General features: G+C 39.5%; 1 long non-coding RNA gene across 2 annotated transcripts in view; it reads right to left on the bottom strand.

The window, feature by feature from the left end:
• Window positions 1–5,675: 5,675 nt before the first annotated feature.
• Window positions 5,676–15,683, bottom strand: part of LOC137230976 (uncharacterized) — a 268,957-nt gene continuing 258,949 nt past the window's right edge. For both annotated transcript variants that reach the window (XR_010946328.1, XR_010946327.1), the window contains exons 3-5: window positions 7,885–8,024; window positions 7,145–7,318; window positions 5,676–6,897 (exon numbers count right to left, since the gene is read on the bottom strand). This is a non-coding gene — a long non-coding RNA (uncharacterized lncRNA). The remainder of the gene's footprint in view (window positions 6,898–7,144; window positions 7,319–7,884; window positions 8,025–15,683) is intronic.

Here is a 15,683-nt window from a genome sequence, read left to right as displayed (position 1 = left end):
AACACCTTGGGAGCCCAGCAAGCAACATGCACCTCAAAGGCTAGGAGGGACCAGGTCCGAATGTCCTTTAGGTCAGGAAACACAGGAGGAAAACCAGTTTGGTAGCAGAGGCAGACTCTGTGGAAGGTAGCCAGACTGCCCAAGACACTATAGTCTAAGAGCTTGGCTCAAGAAATGCTTAGCACCAGAGACACAACCCAGTGGGCATTTGGAAGGGGAGGGCAGGGCAAAGGATGAGGTCATGAGATCAGCCCATTCCACACAAAAGCTCAACACACCAAGTCTACCCCAGGGAAAAGAATGCTGTGGTGAGTGAGGCAACAGCAGAGGCCTGCCAACAGCTGGGTTTTGGGGAGAAGGCTCAGCCCTCAAGGAAAACGAAACTGCTACCAGAATAGATGTGTGGAAAGACTAAGAAACATATGCAGAGCAGCAGCCCTAGGCGGAAAAGCTATCCTCACCTGCTTCCCCATCCTAGAAAAGGGGTCCTAATAATACTACTGCATAGGGCTATCGTGAGGATTAAATGCTTTGAGATCTGTATCCACACCTCTGTGTGTGTGTGTGTGTGTGTGTGTGTGTGTGTGTGTGTGTGTGTGTGTTAGACCACACCTGCACATGGAAAGCCACAGTGCTCATTCGGCACCATCAAATACTCAGGGCTCCTCCCAGGTGTATCATTTAGTTTTTTTAATAAAAGAATGAAACAAACATTTATTAAGACTGTCACACAGGACGCTAGACACTTCCATATGTTATTTACTTAATTCAACCTCAACACTCATTCAGTCGTCACAGCAACTCTGTGAGGGGTGTATGATTACCTCTCCTTTTTACGTTGAGGAAATAGAGGATTAGGAAGGCCTGAGTAACTTCTCCCAGGGAAGACACCTAATCATGGTAAAAATACTGAAACTCAAGTTGCAGGATCTAACTCCGAATGACTCACTCTTCAAAAATACTAGAAGGATTTGAAGCATCTATTCTCAGCAGTGGCTTTCTGTAAAATTGAGCCTCAGAGCATTACATATGATTAGAAGGAAACATCAGTAATGCGATACGACAGTAGGCTCACGGTAGGAATTATTTTATTTGGAGAGTAATAACTAATACCTAACATCTCTCGAACAGGTGTGTTAAGTGCTATGCAGTGTTCCACATATGCAATTGCAGGTATTAACACATTTAATCCTCACACCAACCCCATAAAATATGTTCTATTATTATCTCCATTTTAAAGATGAGGAAACCTAGGCACACATATATTAAATAACTTCCCCAAGGTAACACACTTAACAAATGGCAGAGTCAGGATTTGAAGCCCACCAAATCTGGGCTTCGAATTCCACACTCCTAGCCACCATGCTGCACTGCCCTGGAGGAGAATGAAGCATAATTCCTTGTCATTATTCTACTTCATTAAGGAGTTTTGAGAAAAGCACATTGGAGCCCTGCAGCTATGTTTGAGCCCAAAGAGATTTTCAATGCAAAAATTACAAACTTAATTATAAAGCTCCCTTTTATGAAGTTTAGGCCACTAATAGAGTTCCTCCTCCTGTTAGAATTTTCCCAGAACTAGGGAAGATCTGGTCCTACAAGCTTTGGGGAGGTGGGGGGGAAATAAAGGCAGGAGAAATAAGGTGACAGCCGGCACTTGGATCAAATACCGACTGTGGAATTTCAGACAAGAGTAGAAGCAGAGTGCTTTTGGAGCACTGGAAAAAGTGATTCATTCTCACTGTGGGAAGGCATGGTGAAGAAGTGAAAGGAGGTGCTCCCAAACTGGCCCTTCAGGAATGGGAGGGATTTCCATAAGGAGAAAGCAGAGTGAGCTCCATCCCAGGCTGAGGGCCATGCGTGAGCAAAAGCAGGGAAACTATGAGCTCCTGAAAGACAGGCTATACAGAGGGCTCACCCCTGTGTCCTTCACAGCCGCTCCTCTAGTGCCTGGCTCTGCCTGGATCACAGCAGGTGCATAATAAATGTTGAGTGAGTTGGACAGACCATGCTTTCATGCATGCATGGATGAGTGAAATCAAAGTGCAGGCCATGTCCAAATAATAGCAAGTCATCCAATATGGCTGACATTGGTCTCCCAGTGCATTTCTGTGGATCCCAGAGGGTGGTTTAAACAATGAGCAGATCTGGTTCCTGAGGCCCTGGGTCTCCCGTCTCTCGCCATGCCACCGCATCATTGCGATGTGTGAGAGATTTGTTTGGAGTGAGGAAAGCATATTTTTGTTTGCATTTGCTTAGCACGTTGATGTCGCACATTTTGCTATGAGATGTAAAGTCATCTGCATGCACCGGTTGTGCAGTAAGAGAAAAGTCAAAACAAGCGTCAGGCGGGGTGTCAGCCACATGGCCCAGGCAGACTGTCATACTTCTTTGCCCGTGATCGCTGCCACCTTCTCGCTCCTCTTCCCCTCACTCTTCCTTGTTCCTGAATCCCCACACCTGCATGTACAGTTCTAAGGGTCTCATTTCTAATCAGCTTAATTATATGTCAGACAGTGTCTACACATCCTGCAGATCCAGGATGGCGGTGCCCACACCATTCACCCCGTGGATAAACAAACTTTGCATCAGTCTTGACTGTAAGTAGGTGTGGGTTAAGAATCCTCAGGAAGCCATCCTATCCTGCATCATAGTATCACCTAAACAATAAATTTAGCAGTGTGCACAGGCCAAATGATAATATTTTCTTTTTATCATCTAGAAATACCCCCATTCTTTCAGCTCCATTTCATCCAGGTCAACATGAAGTCTATTAATGTCCTGAAGAACATAGACTCATGTTACCAGTAGAGATAGCTGTGATACAAGGGGAAGGAGTTATTAATTTGGAGTCAAGGAGACTTCATCTTGAGTAATCTGTGAAATTTTGGGTCAACCACTTAGTTTTTCCCAAACTTATAAGTAATATAAGAATGATAATAACATCACAGGGTTATGTGATGTTATTATAAAAGTAAAGGCCATTCATACTCATTCATTTATTCAAAGAAACTTTAGTTAGTGTTCATTTTGTGCCAGAGATTACACCAGGCCTCAAGATGGAGCAGATGGCAAAGCAGACTTCGTTCCCACCCTCATGGAACTTAAAGCCTACAGGAAGAACAGATCATCCTCAGGTGTGGTGACGACTATGAAAGAGATGTACGGGTACTTGGAAGGGTACATTAGCCAAGAGGGAAAAGAACATGGGAAGGTTCTGTGCCACAGAAAGCATGACGCATTCATGGAGATGAAAAAAGCCACGGATGGATGAAGGATCACAGATAATGAATGTGAGAGAGCTTAGTAAACAGAAAAGTACTGTGCAAATATGAGGGATTTCATGCTAACAGAGATAATATCTTTTGGAAAAGATCATCTCCAATGAAGCTCCTGGCAGATTGGTAAAGGAGGTGTTTAGAGACAAAAGAGACCATTTCCACGTCTTCTCAAGTCTCATCTTGTAGGCAAGCATCTATTTTATCGACATCTGAGGCTAGATCCACAGAAGAATAGATCAGGAGCATCCAGTGATTATAGGAATGATAAAGAGGAAAGCTTGTACAAATGCCCACTGCCTTCTGGGTGTCCTCTGGCAATGTTCAGGCCGTTCATGCCCAAGTTCACAGGCTGGAAGATTTCATTCCATATACGTTTTCCTGCTGCCACATCAGGACCCTGCCATCCAGCACTTGTACTTGTCCATTTATTTTGCCTTTGTTTTAAAACACTGAACCTGATTGGAATAGATTTGCTCACATACTGTAGACAAGGACACATCAAAAGTCACACACCAATAAGTTGTTCAGAAGTTCCCCCCTTAATCCAGGACTCTCACAGACTCTGGAAGATGCCCATTGTAGGCTTTGCCTATCTTTGGGTGCTACTGGAAGGCAATCATGCCTGGTTAATCGTCTGAGTGTCAGGAAGTTCCTTTCTACTTCCAGAGAGCCAGAGATCCATGGAAAAGACTTCCAGGGTCTTCTAGGAGCCCTCTTACCAGTTCAGGTGTCTCTCCTGTGACAGACCTAACAGGTAGTCAGGAAGTCTCCGAATGAACACTTCCAAGGACTGGGGAGCTCACTACCTTGCAAACCACCCACTCCTTGGTTGAGCCACAGGCCTTCACCCTGGTTGCTCCATGCATTGGTCTTAGCTCTTCCTCTGCTAACCCAGAGAATAACTGTTTCTTCATTCAACATTCATTTTTCGAGCATGTTCCTGGCTCCCTCTTATGTGACAAGATTCCATACAAAGACATGTAGAACAAAGCTTCCTCCTTAAGAAGTCTACCATCTAATGAATTTAGTACACTCCCTGTGTTAGTTTGCCAGGGCTGTCATAACAAAGCACCACTGATTGGGAGGCTTAAACAACAGAAATATATTTTCTCACAATTCTGGGAACTAGAAGTCTGAAATCAAGGTGTCAGCAGGGTTGTTTCTCCTGAGGACTCTTCCCTTGGCTTGTAGATACCATCTTCTTTCTCCCTGTGTCTTCACCTGGTCTTTCTTCTCTGCATGTGGGTCTGTGTTCTAATCTCCTCTTATAAGGACACCAGTAATGTTGAGTTAGGGCCCACCTAATGACCTCATTTTAACTTAACTACTTCTTGAAAGATCTTATGTGCAAAGACAGTCCCATTCTGAGGTTATGGGAGTTAGATCTTCAACATATAAATTTGGGAGGGAGGACACAATTCAGCCCATAACACTCCCCTTTGCTTGTGCAACTCTTCAAACATTTTAAAATAGACATCATATCCTTCCGCTAAGCTGCTTCTTCTTGAGGGTCAACATTCTCAATTTCTTTGACGTTTTATTCCACTGTATGGCCACCAAACCCATCACTGTCTTTGTTATTTTCCCATAAAGACACTTTTGTTTATTATTGTATCCACTAAAATGTGGGGTCCAAAAAGGCACAAGGCAATTGGATTGTTGTCTCCCCTGAACTGGTGACACTAAATAACTATCGATTTAGCATTTGGTTAGGTGTGTGTTTCGGTAACCATCTTGTACATTAACTCATACTGACTTTGAAAACAACCAGAATCCTTGGATGTTACAGACTGTTGTTTGTCATATAAACTTCTGTTTTTATCAATAGTTTCTTTGAAGCAAAGTATAAAATTCTGTGGTTATGAACGGGTTGAGCAGGGTAGGGACATGAACAGTCTGGAAGCAGACAACTAGAAACAATACGCCCAGCTTGCCAGCCTTCTATTAATCAAACCCTTTGAAGATAGTGGTTTAATCAGGCAAGAATCTACCTAATTGCATTACCATTAGGCCCATATTACTCCATGTTACCTTGGAATCAATGATCAAGTATCTTAAAATTCAAATATGTATCTCTGTGGCAGCGTTTCCCAAAATGTATTCCAAGGAACATTTGATCCTATGGAATTCTCCAATTAAGGATGATCAAAAACTTGTTCAAAGCAGTGTGACTACTTCTTCTTGAAGATGTCTAAGTTACATTGTCATATAAAAGGCTATTAGGTGTTCTAGGGTAAAGAAACCTATTTAACTTTATGTAACACTGCTTCACAAACTTATTTGAACATGGAACACTTTTTAAAGTTAATACATAATAACATCAATAGAACTCGTTTCTGTTCAATGTACTTTGGGAAACATTAGTCTCTAAGCCAAGCTTAATTTTATCCATAGAGTTTTTATTTTCATAGATTTCACGTAGCCTTCTTATAGCCAAGCAAATGCCAAAACATTCCCTCTACAGCTCTCCCCTGTTCTCTGAGCCTGTTTTTTTTTTCCCTCTATTTTTCCTTTTCTCTCCTTTTTGCACATATGTAGCACTTCCATCAGTTTCCATAAAAACATGCAAATAGCAGATCATACAGGCTAATGGAACTCAACCCTGGGGCCGTGTACTCCACGTGGGCAGTGTCAGGTGAAAGGTTGTGATTAAAGTTTAGAGGATAATCAGATTTCTGGGAACAACAGGGGTTGGAGTTCAGTCAGAATACAAGGCATGGCCAGATTGCCAGTGCTGGGGGGGTGCTCATGGGTGATGGGTGAGGAAGGAAGAGAGAAAATTCCAGCAGTAATGCTTCATTTAGTATTGGACATTTACTCTGCACTGGACACTGTACTGTGTTCTGGACATTACAAGCAAATAATCCATATTCCCTTAGAGTTCATTGTCCAGTGGGAGAGACAAACAGGTAAACAATTATAAGTCATGGTAATAAATATTATAATAAAAGTGGGTTTAAGATGCTGTTGGAGCAAAGGAGTAAACTTATGAACCCTGCCCAGAGAGTCTCATTCTTGCCTCCATCTTCAGCCTTAAATGTGCAGGGGCATTGACATTGTGTAAGTGATTGGGACTCCATCAGAAAGGGTAAGAGATTCAGGTTATTGGGCATCTCAGTGCACTCCAGCGTCCCACCTGAAAATTTTGTGTCAGAGTCAGGGAGAGTCAGGAAGCACAGGATCAAGGCACCAGCCAAGATGATGTCATAAAGCCCCTAAAAACAAAGACTTCCTGGTTTGATGACTCTGAATAATAATTTTGCTCCGTTAACTGCCAGGTCTAGTACCTGGCATTGGCGCAGCCCTTACAGTTCACAAACAGCATTCACACCTCTTACCCTCAACAATCCTGTAAGGTTCTTGAGATTGTCCCAATTTATAGATGAGGAAAAAGCAGCTCAATGAGACCAAGTCATACATACTACACCCACAGTAAGTGGAAGAAAAGAGAAATTAACTCCCCACTTCTTCAGACATCAAGTTCAGTTTTCTTTGAAATGAGGAAATTTCTGAGAGGATAAGAGAAATAGCAGAGGAAAAACCTGTTTAGCAATATTCCCGAAGGTCGATGATGAGAAGAGGGCCAGCCAAGGAACACAGGGTGGAGACAGTCGTTAACCTGGATCATAAAGAAAGAACTGCATGAGAACTGTCCCTTCCATAAAGTTCAAAGTAATTAAGGGAGAGGCATACCCCAATAACAGTTCCCAAAGTAAGGAGCATCCCTGCCTTTATTTTACAGGTGAGAAAACTGAGGCATAAAAAGAAAAAGTGAGTTGTCCAAAGACAGTTTCTAGGCTGGAGATAAACTCCATCTGCCCCGCCATGAACTCAGGTGCAGTCACAGGCTACCAGCTCCCACTCACCTGCTGTGACTCCCTGGGTAGATATCCTTTCCCACCAGAGCTGAGTGGTCAGTGAAAGAGAAGACATTTCTTCAAAAGAAGTCATCCTTCACGCCACGCCACTTTTGATAGCAAAGAGAAGCCAGGATGTGAGTGCCTGTGGCTGGCATCTCAGGCTCAATCAATTCTTTTCATCTTATCATTGAGAAAAATATAAAAAGAAAGCGGGCACACAATAGGGATGCGTTAACGTAACCTTTCACAGCCTTTTGCCTGCCCCATCTTCCTCCACCCTCTCCTATTCTCTGTGTTCTTGGCATAATTCTTTCCCAGCAGCTCCCTTGAGCACCTTTCTGCTCATTACTTTACTCTACATGCCTAGATAAATCTCCAGATGATTCACTCCCTCCAAACCCACCTAATCTGATATGTCAGGGGATTCCTACAAAGAACAATCAAGCATTTGCCTGGAGGACTAGTGGACTAGATTTCTTCTGTTTTAATTTATAACATGAAAGAAGGAGCTTAATCTACACCAGGCCCCTGGGAACCCCACTTAATAGACTGTGCATCAGGGAACTTTCCAAAGACTGCTTTGGAAGAGATCTTCCATCCTACTGGAATATTCTTTGATCAACTAACCAATGTCTAATGTCTATTTCATGTCTCAGTGGCTTCTTGTTGTTGACCTGGGTTGTCCTTTCATTCGGCTTATTGACCACTTTTTATGAGACAGGTTGTTATCAAAAGGCTATATGCACCTTCTTCTTATCAGAGGACAGAAGGAAGTATCTAGGAAGGGCATATACAACTCATCCATTTCTCTCACTTCTCAATATTGTGAGCAATTGCTCAGAGATATCCATAGAAGGTCTTGTTCCAGTGGTGTGGCCAGAACATCCTGCAAGAAAAAGTGAAAGAAAATCATTTCCTCCTCCTTAAATATGATCCAGTCTAGTCCCATCCTTCGACTTCGAAATTCACTGAAATTAGAAAATGGTGCTTTCGGTGGATAGCCCTTGGAGCTATAGATAGAACGAGTGTAGTCAAACCTGGGAAAGGTAATCCTCCAAAGCAGTATTTCTTCAACTTGATCAGTGAATAAATGTCTTTTTATAGAAGAACAACTGTCGTGTAGCCCCATGTTGACTTCACTGTATTTTAATGTTTCTTAAATATATATAACTGTTAAACTAGGCATAAACTCCTTATGCATATTAGCCCTTAAGCAATACAGTCAAAATTAATTTGCAAATAAAACTAAAAAATTAATACTGGAATTATTACCATTAATTTAGTATGACATACGACAGCTTGGTAAAAATTAATTTTTGCTCAGAATGTGAGTGTGATTCCAAGCGCTATGGCATATGTACTTGCTTTTGACTTTGGTCTTCCTCTGCTGTCACCTGCTATGCAATGACTCCAACCCTTCAGTATTTCTCTTTATGACAATTCTAAGAAATCACCATTTCTTCAGTACACGTTGAAGTCCTCTGGTTTTCACTAGAGTGCAAGTGAATTCTACCTCACCCCTCTTCTCATTCGTGAAACATACTCCTTGGCCCTAACGCAAATGCAATTGGAGCATTGGAATCACGTGGCAGTTGTCAGTTACGAGGTCTTCCAGATGCCCCAGAATATGTGCAAATGTGTTTTTAATATCATCGAAATGAAAATATGACATAGAAGACTTCTCATGAAAAACTTTTGACTCTCCAAGAATGTGCCTCTAGCCTCCCATGGAGGATCCGCTTGACAAATATGACCAGGGAACCACCCGAGCTCCTTCTGTCAGAGCCCATAATGACACGGGTCCTATACCACTGTCCAGACAGAGCTGGCCATGCTGCCATCACAGAGATGGGGGAGATGAGGAAAAAGGCACGGCTGCGCAGACTCAGCCATCTCCAGAATCTTCCAGGTGGAAATCAGGCAGGAACTCAGTTCATTTGGAATATTTTGCACTTGCCACAAATGGCTGAGAGACTGTTATGATCTAACCCTGTGTAGGATGCTTTTATGGGATGTCATAAAAGAGAAAATACACACACACTGGCCAGCAAGAGAGCTGGGATGACATAATGGCCGTTTTCATCTATAATTTCAGTGATTATATAGATGATGAATAAAATCCAACTACAAGTGCTTTTTTATTATCTTCTCGATGGGGTAAGATCTGAAAGCTTGACCCCTGGAAAGTAATAGCCTCTTTTAGATGTATCCAGAGCTGGAATAAACCTGGGAATCTGGACTTTGACCTGAAACTCTTAAAGAGAATGCTGCTTATCACTCCCCTGGGGACAGAGAGAGTTTTACAATGAGATCATCTTACACTGGAGGAATAGTATAGATGACTCTTAAAAGTCAAAGGAATCTACCCCAAGATGGCTTCTACTGGGGGCAGCTGAGATATCAGATGGGCAGTGCTGAGCTGTTCACCAGGGGCCTCCTACCTTGACTAGGATAGAGGAGAAGGGCAGAGGTCAATCTGCTGATATTCCTGACAAGGAAGCAGGGCGTTCTATTTCTGTATTGAGGTCACTAGATAGAGCCAGACCTGAGTCATTCTTCCCAAAAGGTTTGAGCTCAGATCAAGTCCCTAAACGCCAGCAAACCAATTTCTGGGCAAACTACCCTAACCATACATCACATTAGCTGTCCTCTAGCCAGGGTGGCCAGAATCTGGGTTCTTTCCAATAGAGTGAAATATCTGGGTAATACCCCTGATGGTCTAGCATCCCTGGGGGAAGTACTTGGGCATTTACACCTGTCGACTGTCAGGCATTTGTAGTTGGAACCAACATCACTTGTAATGCTACCTGATTGAACCAAGAAGATTTCTCCTAGTAACTTCTGCCTATCTCAAGACTCACCAACCATCCAGATAACTCGAGGCATTATTCCCTCTCAGTGGGTTCAGCTAATGTGTGCTGAAAGGGGAAGGCAGATCAAAGGGTAGAAGTGGGCAGTTGCGAGAAAGGGTTTGCAGGTCTCTCACACCTCTGATGGTGATACACGGGATCCATTAGAGAGATACCTCATCATCTGTAGCTGTCAAATCCGAACTGTCCTCTTTTAAGAGCCAATTTGTTTTCTTGCCAGATCAGTGCTCTTATCTGTAATTGTGTGGACCAGAAGCAACAGCCAATAACCAGTTAACATGCAATTCAATTTCAGAGAAGAAATGTCTTAATTCAAACATTTATTGTACAAGTGTGAAATGCCCTTAGTGAAATTAATGGAGGCTCAGAGACTGTAACTTATAAATCAGTTTGCCTGTGTGGAGCAAAATGATAGAAGGAAATAATATAGCTTTTGGAACAGACAAATGCAGCTTTGCTCAGTCTTGATTTTTCACACTGTGTCTGCTGTCATTACTATACTCTGATGGTAATGGTTGTCAACATGCCTAGATCTTAGCCAGTATAATAGTTGGAACAACAGTGCAAGTTTCTAGTGCTCCCACTGGTCATAACTTCTGACCAGAATGATGCTCCTCTGCCTACTTATTACACCCTCCTATACTCTAGTCTTGGTCCCCAAACAGGTGTCTCCAGATGCCCGTCAATCTATCATTAGACCCCATCCTCCATTTTTCATTTGAAATGGACACAAAGAAATATTTCTACTTTTTTTTTTTTTTTTTAGAAATATTTCTACTTTTTGAGACACCCTTGTGTTGTACAGAGGCTGTGCTCTGATTCACACTTTTGTGTATAGCCAAATCTTATCTGCCTACCATGGTCCAATACATTTGCTCGTGAAGCAAAATGTCACTGAAAGTGCTCAAAGCAAGTAGAATTTTCAGTTGAGAGCAGAGCATAGCTAGCTGTTCACTAAGCCTGTATACTCTTTTTCCTTGCCACATAGCTAGGCCATACCCTTTCCTTACTTTTCTGTTGGATGTGGCCGTGTGACTGAGCTCTAGCCAGTGGAATTTGAGCCTAAGTGAACACAAGTGAAGTGAAGATGGGCTTGAAGTCCTGACCCTAAAAAAAAATCTTTCACATACCATTAACTTGACACAGATTGATGATGACAGTTTTGGAAGCCAGAGTGTTGATGATGGAGTAGTAGGTGGAAGAAACCTGGGTCCTTGAATCACCATTTGGGGAAAAGATGTGCATCAATCCGGAACACCTATTTTATGCTTTATCTGAGAGAAAAGCAAACTCCTTCCATATTTGAGCCTTTATATCATTTGGGGTTTGTTTGTTGCAGTAGCAAGCGTAAAGGCCAATAATACAATGTGTTCTACTGAATATAATGGGAAAGAACAGTCATATTTCAAGGTTCCTAACAGTTTTAGGATGTTTTTCTCCCAAATGAGTGTTTTAAAAAGACGACAGCGTCTTCATTTGCTTTGAGATTAAAGTTCCTTGTCTGAGAAGAAAAAGAGAGAATTTTGGACTAAATCTTCATGAATCCATATTGTGCTACTATTTTTTTGCTCCCACAGTCCTCTTTTTTTTTTTTCCTTTGAGAAATAAAATGGAAAACATAGGACCATACAATGAGAAATCTCCTTTTTCCAAGTAGGATGGAGAAAAGTAAGGAGGCCAAGTCAATGTAAAAACAAATAAATACAAAATCTATTAGAATTAAACCAACTAGTTACACCTGGCTTTAACATTGCTTTGGAGCTTTTTATTGCTGCATAGAAGTATGTAAACAACGGTATATTATGAAGAGAGGGAAGGGTAGAGGGAAACATGGAGGAAGGAAGGGAGGAGGGCAGATACAGTGCTGAAACTCAAGTAGGAAACAAAGCAACATTTAGCATTCATTCCATGGCTCTCTAGCCAGTCATCTCAGATAGAACGTGACCCCACCTGTTAACGAAAAGAGCTATTGTTTGGTTCCTGCTTGCTCAACTCTTGCTCCTCCAACAGACGAATCTCACATGTACGTGGACACATACTCCCACGCAAGCACACGTCCAAAAGCAGGTCATAATATCCTTCAGCATTAACTCCAAGAATTGCTACACTGTTAAATTCTGTCTTCCAAACAAACTTAACCTTCATGTGTAAGTGATTTGGCATTACATCTCTTCCTATGAAGGAAAAAAAAAATTCCACAATGCACAGCTTCTAATTAGTAATCCCCAGTACTGAGATGTAAATTACATTAAGTGTTTAAAATATTTCCGGACACATCTTAATCCAATAATCCTTTCTTGACTCAAGAAGGGTCTTAAAAAATCAACGGCCATTTATCAACCCAAGAGAGCTAAGACCCACAATTCAACAACACACTGTTTTCATGAGAGGCTCCCCTGGTTGGCTTGATACTGCAAAGCACTGTGGAATGCCAAACACCCAGCTCTTTGGATTAAAAGCACAGTAATTCCGTGAAGTTTTTTGTCCTGAGTTGAGAGAATGGTTGTGTAGTGACTCACATTTCTTCAGACTTATCAGAGTAGCATTATGTCAAATATTTCATAGAATGATCTTTTCTCTGTCTCTCTCATGAGAAAAGGGAAAATTTAAGGTGGTTTGTGGATCTTCCCTTCAAACTTTCATAGCTAAAATTTAGTTTTAATCTGTAACGTTAAAAAGATTTTTAAAAAAAACGAACTGAACTTTATGGAGAAATGATCTGCCTCACTCTTGTCCAAAGTTAAAAGGGTTTCAGTAACAAGAAGGGTCCTCTTACTTGGTCCATTCAACACTGAGCATGATCAAGATTCCAACCACACTTCTAGGCATAGCAAGTGGAGAATGAAGATGTAGTAGGATTCACCCATGCCTTCTCTCTCAAATGTCACTGCTTTTTACCCAGCACTGACATAAGGATAAGAAGGACTGCAGCTCCCAGGAGCTCTGAGCTTGATCATCAATGGCCCATGAGCATTCTCTCTTGAAATGTTTAATCAGACACAGAAGAACAAGTCTGACCTCAGAGTGGAAGGCTCCAAGGCCATGTTCTGGACTCAAACTGAATAGAATTGAGTATGAAAATCACTTAGGACATACAATTCACATTTCTTCCCATTTGCCTATTTGTTTAGTCCCTCGTTTCATTCCACAAAGGATTGAAACAGACCCTAGGGTAGGGAAGGGGAGAAACCATCAATGTAAAGTTATAAAATAAAAATAAAATATCAGACTGAAAGAAAAAGGCAGTACAAATATGTTAGCCATAACATAGATGCCGTGACAGACAGTCATGTTTGGTCCTGGCCAAAAGAAAATATAACCAGGAATGTTCTTCAAGCTTTTGGTCTGACTGAGGTTCTCGAAATTTTAGAAGATGAAGAAAAATGTAAAAATAATTTTAAAATAATTTGTAATCCTATTACAAAGAGGTTTAGAGCTGTTAATATTTTGGTGTGCTTCCTCCTAGTTTTTTCTCTTTCTCTCTCTAGATATACATGGATAAATTATATCATGTGCATTCTCCCATGTCATTAACTACTTTATGCAAACATGATTTGTAATGGTCTTAAAATGTTACATCATATTCCAGACTCCTTATTATTAGACATTTTGATTGCTTCTAATAATTTGCTACAATAAACTCATGATGAAGACACTTATACATAATCTTTTCAGACATTTCTCATAATTTTACAAGGATATATTTTTATGAGTAGAGTTACCAGGACCAATGGTAGAAACTTCTCTGTGGTTCCTGATAACTATTGTCAAGTCACTTTCTAGAACATCTGTAGCCATTTTCATTTTAACAGCAATTGACAAGAGCAATTTCTCAACATTCTTTTAAAAAATATTATTTTAAAAAATTTTATTAATTTGATAGGTGGAAAATAGTATTTCATTATTTTTTATTTTCTTTGACTTCTAATGAAATGGAATACTTCTCTTCTTATATTCACTAAGCATATGTTGTCTTTTTTGGAGGATAGCCTATTTATGTGCTTGGCCAGTTTGTATTTAATATGTTTTTATTGGTTTCTATTTTTCTGTTTTTTAATATAAGCTTTCACATATTTTATTGTAGTTATTTATATTTATATTCTTGCTATGCTTTGAGTGGATGCTTTTATTCTTTATATTTTCTAAATATTTATAGTAGAAAAGTAATTGAATATCATATATGTGCTTTGTTACCTACCACTTGATCCAATGCTGTTATTCTAATTCTAAAGTATTTTGAAAATTATGAATATTAAGTTTCTTCCTTTTGAATAATTTTATTTCTGTTTCATATGAAAGCATCTTCCCTCTCAACTCCTGCCAATTTTAATGAGCTTGATATTTGTAATTAGCAAGATATATTTTTCATATTAAGAAAGAACACTGTCCTACTTCACTATGATTTTCTTTTTCAATACTGGATACTAAAATTTATCAGATGTGATTGATATGATCATGTGGCCTTCCACGTTTTGACTTTTTGAGAGATAGTTTTTTTTTTTAATAAACTTGGATTCTTTTATTCAGGAATTCACTCTTCTATGTCAATATGGTTTTTTTAAACCATACTGTTTAACTTCATTTATTGGTCTATTTAGTTTACTGCTTATTTATTAGTGTTTTATTTTGAATTTTTTATATCCACATTCATAAATTCAAAATAAAATTCCATAGTATTATTATATACATTATAGGTAAGATTTTTGATATCACTTTTATATTAAATGAATTAGACATATTCATTAATTTATTAAATTTATTTAGCTTATTATTTCATTATTTAGTTTATTATTTACTTTATTAAATGTATTACATATGTTCAATATTTTTCTCTGCTCTTATACTTTTTACAGTTCATATTATTTTTAGCATTTAAAAGAATTTAGTGGAAATATCTGTCCCTAAAACTTTTATCTAATAGAATAATTGCTTAATAATCCTTTGAAATACTTGCCATATTATTTCATCCATAAAATATTTCCATTTTTGCTTGAATCAACTTTGATAATTTGTAAGTTCCCTAGACATTTACCACTGTATTGTGTTTTTCAAAGTAGCATGAAGTTTCACTTACAACATTTTCATTAAAATTATTTTAATAATACATAGTACATATACAGCATTACATATCTTTTCATTCATTCTAAATGTGATGAATTTTTTTCTTTATTTTCTGATTAAAATTTACTCATATTTTTTCTTTCTCTAATTTATTTATTTCCATTGTTTTCTTTACTATTTTATTCCTCCTGCTTTCCTTCAGTTTTCTAGCTAGTTGACAAAAATGATTATATATTTTTCATAACTAAGTCATATTAGACAATGAATTTACTTCTAATTAGAAATTTGGCCATATCCTTTAAGTTTTGGTAAACAGTTTTCATTGTCATCGTTTTGTAAATAGACTGCAGTTGTAATTTTTATTTCTTTTTTGATATACTCATCCAAGGATGATTTACCATGCTTTTGTGAACCACCTTCCCCCTAAATACACATACAGCACTCTTTGGTCTTCATTAATATGACCTGAACTTTAAAAATATTTTTCAAGAATATTTTCAGAGAGATATTCAAGATGGCAGAGGAGTAGGTGGACATGGAGTTCATCTCTCTCCACAGATGCATAAGGAATACATTTATAGATGCAACAGTTCTCACAGAACACTGGCTAAAAA

Source organism: Pseudorca crassidens, chromosome 9, assembly GCF_039906515.1.
Source record: "Pseudorca crassidens isolate mPseCra1 chromosome 9, mPseCra1.hap1, whole genome shotgun sequence".
Lineage (NCBI taxonomy): Eukaryota > Metazoa > Chordata > Mammalia > Artiodactyla > Delphinidae > Pseudorca > Pseudorca crassidens.
The sequence above is the reverse complement of the archived record's forward strand: the minus strand, read 5'-3'. Positions and strand labels throughout refer to the sequence as shown.